Source organism: Neophocaena asiaeorientalis, unplaced genomic scaffold, assembly GCF_003031525.2.
Source record: "Neophocaena asiaeorientalis asiaeorientalis breed wild unplaced genomic scaffold, Neophocaena_asiaeorientalis_V1.1 scaffold158, whole genome shotgun sequence".
Taxonomy (NCBI): Eukaryota; Metazoa; Chordata; class Mammalia; order Artiodactyla; family Phocoenidae; genus Neophocaena; species Neophocaena asiaeorientalis.
In genome coordinates, this window is record NW_020174917.1 from 4,796,007 (window position 1) to 4,804,233 (window position 8,227).

Genomic DNA, 8,227 nt, shown 5'->3' on the forward strand with positions numbered 1-8,227 from the left:
AAAGTACTGATAAGAACAGAGCACAAGGAGAATTGAACAGGCCCTCAGAAGGCAAGTATTTCCTAAGGTTCATCTACCATGTCTGGGGCAAAGAAGACCAACAGAGCCAGACAGCATGAGTGAAGACTGCTTACTGCTTCCAGACTCAGCATTTTTGCCCCCAAATGAAGTGGGAGTATCTCCCAATACATGATGGATCTAAAGAACAGGCCAATAACTTTGCATCTCACAGGAAACATGGTGTAAGGAAGCAGATAGAGGCAATGCCCTCTTTAGAACTAGGAACAGCAAGACACGATTCTTTATAGTTTTCCATTTTATCTAAAAATAAAGACACAAATACGAGAATGCCAATGGTTTCTGAGAGATTTTTTGCCAACTGAAACAAAAATATTAGTCAATAATGTTTTCAATGGCTTCAGAAGAAAAGGCCATATTCCAGCTTAAATTACAGAGCATGTGATAACTAAGGTCATTGTATTTAGAGCAGAGTTTAAATGCTGTCAAAACGAAATTGCTATAATTAAACTGTATTCTTTCACAACTTCCCATTCATAGCTAACATCCAAAAGCACAGCATGTTAATTCAGGTAAGCATGACAAAGGTAAGATTAATAAATGTAAAAACACTGAGAAAGATAAACAACTGCAAGTCTATTCATTAAAATGCTTCAGAGGGATTCTCCAACAGAATCAGAAGAAAGCATTGCAATAAGCACTGGCAAACATGAACAACATAGCAGAATGTGCTAGTCTATAAATACTAGCAATGGAGTGGTTTAGCAGAAATTAACACAGCATTCTCCCAAATGATGAAAGGTTTAACCTTATATGTTACACATTCCTTTAAGGATAAACAGGTAATTAGGTCACCATTTCTATGCAGGGAGGGAGAAGGAGGTTTTCTTTGAAGATTCACAAAATATACAGTTAAGAGAGACTTTAGAATTAGAAAGCACATAATTTGAATCTTACTTCTATCATTTACAAGCTGTGTTGCTTTGGACAAGTTATCTAATTACACTTAAAATAAATAAAGCAACCTGGAACACATGGTTTAGTTATACCTCTTCTCAAATACAGTCCTTATTTTTCACTAGCTGAGTGATAATGGATAAATTATTTCTGGGTCATAGTTTCCTCATCTGAAAATTGGGATAATGAATATTCACCATTTGACAATAATGTTTGATAAAACCTCCCAGAGATTTTGTGAACATAAAATGTGATAATATATGTGAAGTATTCATTATTTTGTTTTAACAAATATTTATCTCTATCACTACTAATTATATTCTTTAAGAAAAAGGTTTGGGAAGATATTAAATTGCTCCCTTTGTGACAATGACACTATAAAACAAAATGAAAACAAGTATTCTCACATATCGCTGATGGGGGTGTGAATTTTTACAACTGAGAAAACAACATGAAAATTCCACTTATTTGTATATACCCAAGAGAATTTAAAACAGGTTCACAGGAAATCTTACATGAATATTCATAGGAGCACTATGCATAATAGCTAAATGTGTAAACAATTCAAATGCCTATTAAGTTATAAACAGATAAACAAAGGTAGTTTATCTAACTGTGGAATATTATTCAACCATGAAAAGGAATGGAGTACTGATATGTGCTACACCATGGGTGAACCTTGAAAACTTATGTCAAGTTAAAGAAGCCAGACACAAAAGGCCATGTACTGGATGATTCCGTTTCTATGAAATGTCTAATAAAGGCAAATCTGAGTCTATAGAGACAGAAAGTAGATTAGCTGTTGCCAGACCCCGTGAGAGGAGGAATGGGGAGTGATTGCTAATGGATATGGGGTTTCTTTGGGGGGTGATGAAAATATTCTAGAATTAGATAGTGGTGACAACTGTACAATCTTGTGAATATTCTAAAAAATCATTAAATTGAACACCTCAAAATGGTAAATTGCCCTTGTCTGTGAACCTACTCTATAGAAAGAAAACTACCAACAAATACATAAAAATTGTTAGTTCAGGATATTTGTCATGGCAAGCAGTTGATAACAACAAAAATGACCATCAAAAAGGAATGTCTGACTAGACGCTAATAAAATAATAGCAAAATTGTTAGGGTACTTACTCTACCTAAGGTTTCCATTTGCAATTTGCATGTATTGTCTTTTGGTTAATCATACCAATGTTCTTTCGGTAGCCATTATTTTTAATTTCCTCATTCTATAAAAGATGAAATTAAATCATGGGAGAAAATGATGTCTAAAGTGGCATTGTTTGTATTCCATACCTCAATCAGCTTCCATAGTTTGGAACATGAAGTCTTATTAAGTAGAGTGAGTCAGTTCTGCATGTATTGTTATGCAAGGATGTCCAGGCTAATATATGTGGAAGCAGTAGCATGTTGTAATTAAAATCACGGATTCTGGAGCCACAGAGTCTTAGTTTGTATCCCAGCTCTAAAAAGTACTTGCTCAATCATTGGGCAAAGTATTAGTTTCTCTGTGCCTCAGTTTCCTTCTTAGTCAATGAAATGAGGATAATAATGCCTAAGTCATAGGGTTGTTTTGATTATTAAATGAAATATTTCACACAAAGTGCTTAGCACAAATTGGAATATAGTAGAAACTATGTGATAGTTAATTTTATGGGTCAGCTTGGCTAGGCCACGGTACCCACACATTTGGTCAAATATTATTCTCAATGTTTCTCTGAGGGTATATTCTAGATGAGATTAACATTTAAATCCGTAGACTTTGAGGATAGCAGACTACCAGACTGTTCTCCACAGGTGAGCCCCATCTCATCAGTTGAAGACCTTAATAGAAGGAAGATTGATTTCCCTGGAGAAAGAGGGAATTTTACCAGCTGACTGCCTTCAGTCAGACTCAACGGGAACTCTTCCCTGGGTCTCCAGCTGGCTGGCCAACCTTGCCAATTTTGTACTTGCTGGCCTCCACAGTCATGGGAGCCAACTCCTTAAAATAAACCTCTGTTCTCTCTCTCTCCATACACACACACACACACACACACACACACACACACGTATACACACATACCATATTGGTCTGTTTCTCTGGAGAATACAGAATAATACACCCTAGCAAATTTCACTCTTAATTTATTAAAAAGAAAAATGCCAAAAAAATATATCTTATAATCCCATTTTTGTGAAAAAAAAGTCTTTGTTTATACACATACCTGCTTCTTATACATAGAGAAAGAGGTAGAGGGAGGCATGTGAGAGTGAATAATGAAGAAATAGCTTCAGACTTTCTATTGATATTTTGTACATATCTGTGTGCCCCTACTTTGATTCATTAAGCATGTGGCTTTTGCAGTGTGAAGAAAATGCCATAAAATATTTAAACTTTTTAAAAAAGATTTAAAAACCAACAACCCAAACAACAACAATCACAAACAAGGAATCTGGGAAGAATCTTTGCTTATGTGAATATAGAGGCAGAGTTACTCCCACTGTCAACTGGGCCACAATTGACAGTGAAATGTTAACAAGAAGAAGGACAAAGCTGTGTCATGGTCTGAACTGGGACACGAAAGTAGAGAATCTGTGAAAAAGTCAGTCTAATATGAAATTATCAGTTTTTGTCCAAGACCTCTCTTTGATTTTATCATATCATTCAATTTTCTGAATGATTTATGAAAGTTCTTTGGAGATTCTTACTGTACACAATAATGTCTAAACTGAAACTGACAGTCAGCCTGTCTATTTGAATTGTCTGTATGAGAGAATTCAACATACTACGTCAAATTTCTTCAGCTAATGTCTTGATTATCAGATGAACTTACATAAAACATTGATTTTGCTGAAATTTGCCCAAACTCTCCAAAAGGTCCCACTAATAAATTGAGTAATATTTCTAAGAAATAAAACAACTTCTTCTCTTAGATTTTGAAGGTCTATGATTTTTTGCTTTAGCCCATATCTGAAAACTAATTCCTGGTGAAAAGTCTTGCTAAAAGTCATACAGCAAATTGATAGCAAAGCTACAAATAGAACCTAGTAATTCTTATTTTCAGGTCCAGACTTTAATCATTGAACCAGACGAGTTGCCACTTTCTTTGACTGATCACCCTTAGCATTTAATCCTTCTTCCAAGATTTCCATTTACAGAGGTGACATAATTCAAGATTTCTGCATGGTTCACATGACAGACAAAGGCATGTGTGGGATTAATTTGCTGAGGATGACAAAAATTACAAAACTGAAATGGTTTTGGAGAATAAGTGCAAAATATGCTTAGTATTTTATAATGGAAAACTGCCAGGAAAATGACAAGGACGTGCAGTGTGTCACTGCAATAATCCCGTGGCTTCACTTACTCTATCAAATGCATACAGTGGTTGGAAAATAGATGGCAAGAAATTATTTACTGGAGATGCTGATACAGAAAGACATACTCAAACTCAAGGACACATTACTATCAGTTGGAGGGCTACCAGCCTCAAGCCTGCAAGGGCTAAACATTCTATATCCTGAAATTAGTACCCTAAGCCTCATGAAACAGCAGAGACAGTATAATAGCCAGAGAAACACAATGCCCAGCTGCCACCATGGATTCCAGGGTGCTGTGTACACTCTAAAGAGAGAGGATGCAGCTGCTTCTTCCCCAATTGAAGTTCGGAGTAGCTGTTGCTTCTTATCCACAAGCCCAGGCCTTGAGGGGGAGCAGCATAAAATGCTAATAAGGAGCAATATTTTCAAACTGAGTGATGATTTCTTATTTGTAATAGAGGTGAGTAAAGATACAAGCAGCTTCCTTTACCTTTCTTTTTTTTTTCTTATTTTTTTCTGCATTCACCCATCTCATTTAATAGCTCAGAAAATTAAAATGCTCTTCTGAATATGCACAGTAAAGCAACTATATCTGATTAAGTCTCTGATGAATTGAAATTGGAAGAGATCCAATAGCAAGTCTAGATTAAACTGCATCTTACTTTTTAGATACAGTTTCATAATGCTGTGTGTATGTATAGTTATGTATGTGTGTTTTCCATTTTATTCTACTATGATCTTGTCCAGAAGATGAAAGGTATGTAAGGAGATACAGTGGCAGACCCTTAGGTGCAGAGATCTATCATATGAATTTGAAGTAGCCCACCTGAATATATATCTTGTGAGGGAAGATTGTTGTGTAACCAGCTCACTGTTGTGTTAGTTATGTAAAAGGACACTTAGGAATAAGTCTTTACAAAGTCTGCCTTGTGAAAGAGATGCTGCTTACCTGGTGTGCTTAAAGTGGTAGCAGAATTGTACCTGCAGTTGAGTCCATACTGTTCATAGTTTTCGCTAATAATATCTGAAAGGTTTCTATCACAAAGACCTTATGAACTTTAAAATATGGCTTAAATTCCATGGAGTTATATACATATATACTGATATATAATTTAAATAGTTTTAAAAAAACATGCTGTAAGTTTCTACACAAGGAATTCCTGAAACTCTTAGCCAAGTATATCTTATCTTTGGAAAAAGTCTCTGAGACAATTAACAATCATTTCCTTCTTTTGAATCCTGCTTCCGTATCATACAGTGCTACCTATGGAGATGTCACATTATTTCAAATCCCACCTGTTACTGCATTTAAATTGTCATGTCTCTGCTTTCTGTTTGTCATTTGTTTTTATTTACTTTCATGTTTATTCTTTGAATACCATATTCCAGGTTCCATTGTCAGTTCTTTATACATGACATTTAATAAGATCTTGTTTTCTGATAGCCTACCTTTTAAAGCTTGGAGGGAGAGATCAAAACCTTTATTTTGGACAAAATCCATTTTTGACACTGCTACATATTAAAGATACGAAGAGAAGCAGACAGTTTGATAAATGAGTTTTGAGTTCAGGGAAATGGTTAGGTCGGCAGAATAAACATTAGGGAAGAAGAGGAACTAGCAAAGGGTATGGCATTGGGAGGAAGGAGTATAATGGTGTCCCTTAGGCCAAGTAAAGTAAATATTATAGGAAGAAAGAAGTGATGAACAGTGCCAAATACAGCTGAAAATCCAGTAAGTTGAGGGTTTAGAATTAGCCACCAGATCTGGCTTAGTGAAGTTGCTATGAACCTGGTAAGAACAGTTTCCATGGAGGAGTGGGGATGAGAGCCTTATTATTGTGAATGGAACAATGAAAAATGCAAAGAAATGGAGAAAAATAAAGGTAATTCTTTGACTCAGTTTTGCAATAAAGGGAAGAGAGAAATGGAAAGATAATTGCTTAAGATCTACTTAAGGTCAAGAATTTTGCTATTTTTTAAAATAGCTGGATGCTAATAAAGAACTATTAGCAAACATAAAAATGCAAATAATAAATATCCTCCTCTCAGGAAACTTTGTATGTATGCATATTAATATCACATAAAAAGAGATGATTATTTTTTGTATGGAAACACAACAGACCCCGAATAGCCAAAACAATCTTGAGAAAGAAAAACGGAGCTGGAGGAATCAGGCTCTCTGACTTAAGAATACACTACAAAGCTACAGTACTCAAAACAGTACGGTACTTGCACCAAAACAGACATATAGATCAATGGAACAGGATAGAAAGCTCAGAGATAAACCCATGCACCTATGGTCACCTTATATTTGAGGCAAGAATATACAATGGAGAAAAGACAGCCTCTTCAATAAGTGGTGCTGGGAAAACTGGAAAGCTATGTGTAAAAAATGAAATTAGAACACTCCCTAACACCATACACAAAAATAAGCTCCAGATGGATTAAAGACCTCAATGTAAGGCCAGACACTATAAATCTCTTAGAGGAAAACATAGGCAGAACAGTCTATGACATATATCACAGCAAGATCCTTTTTGACACACCTCCTAGAGAAATGGAAATAAAAACAAGAATAAACAAATGGGACCTAATGAAACTTTAAAGCTTTTGTACAGCAAAGGAAACCATAAACAAGATGAAAAGCCAACCCTCAGAATGGGAGTAAATACTTGCAAATTAAGCAACTGACAAAGGATTAACCTCCAAAATTTATAAGCAGCTCATGGAGCTCAATGTCAAAAAAACCAACAACCCAATCCAAAAACGGGCAGAAGACCTAAATAGACATTTCTCCAAAGAAGATATACAGATTGCCAACAAACACATGAAAGGATGCTCAACATCACTAATCATAAGAGAAATGCAAATCAAAACTACAATGAGGTATCACCTCACACCAGTCAGAGTGGCCATCATCACAAAATCTCCAAACAGTAAATGCTGGAGAGGGTGTGGAGAAAAGGGAACCCTCTTGCACTGCTGGTGGGAACGTAAATTGTTACAGCCACTATGGAGAACAGTATGGAGGTTCCTTAAAAAAGTAAAAATAGAACTACTGTATGACCCAGCAATCCCACTACTGGGCATATACCTGTGAAAACCATAATTGAAAAAGTATCATGTATCACAATGTTCATTACAGCTCTATTTACAATAGCCAGGAAATGGAAGCAACTCAAGTGTCCATTGACAGATGAACGGATAAAGAAGATGTGGCACATATATGCAATGGAATATTACTCAGCCATAAAAAGAAACAAAATTGAGTTATTTGTACTGAGGTGGATGAACTTAGAAACTGTCATACAGGGTGAAGTAAGTTGGAAAGAGAAAAACAAATACTGTATGCTAACACATATATATGGAATCTTAAAAAAAAATGTTCTGATGAACCTAGGGGCAGGACAGGAATAAAGACGCAGATGTACAGAATGGACTTGAGGACACAGGGAGGGGGAAGGGTAAGCTGGGATGAAGTGAGAGAGTGGCATGGACATATATACACTACCAAATGTAAAATAGATAGCTAGTGGGAAGCAGCTACATAGCACACAGAGATTGGCTCGGTGTTTTGTGTCCACCTAGAGAGGTGGGATAGGAAAGGTGGGAGGGAGATGCAAGAGGGAGGAGTTATGGGGATATATGTATACATATAGCTGATTCACTTTGTTATAAAGCATAAACTAACACACCATTGTAAAGCAATTATACACTAATAAAGATGTTAAAAAAAAAGAGAGATGATTATTTTGATAGATCTGAATTTAGAGTTTTGCTTTTGTTGGTCCTCTAAAATTTTTGGTTACCCTCAATAATTTGGCAGACAATGTAAGAAATGAAGAAAAGCAATTAGTTATGAAAGTTTGAATAATACATCATATTTAAAATCTAATATTGATTTTATTATAAATCATTCAAATACAAAGTTGCAACTTGTTTATTG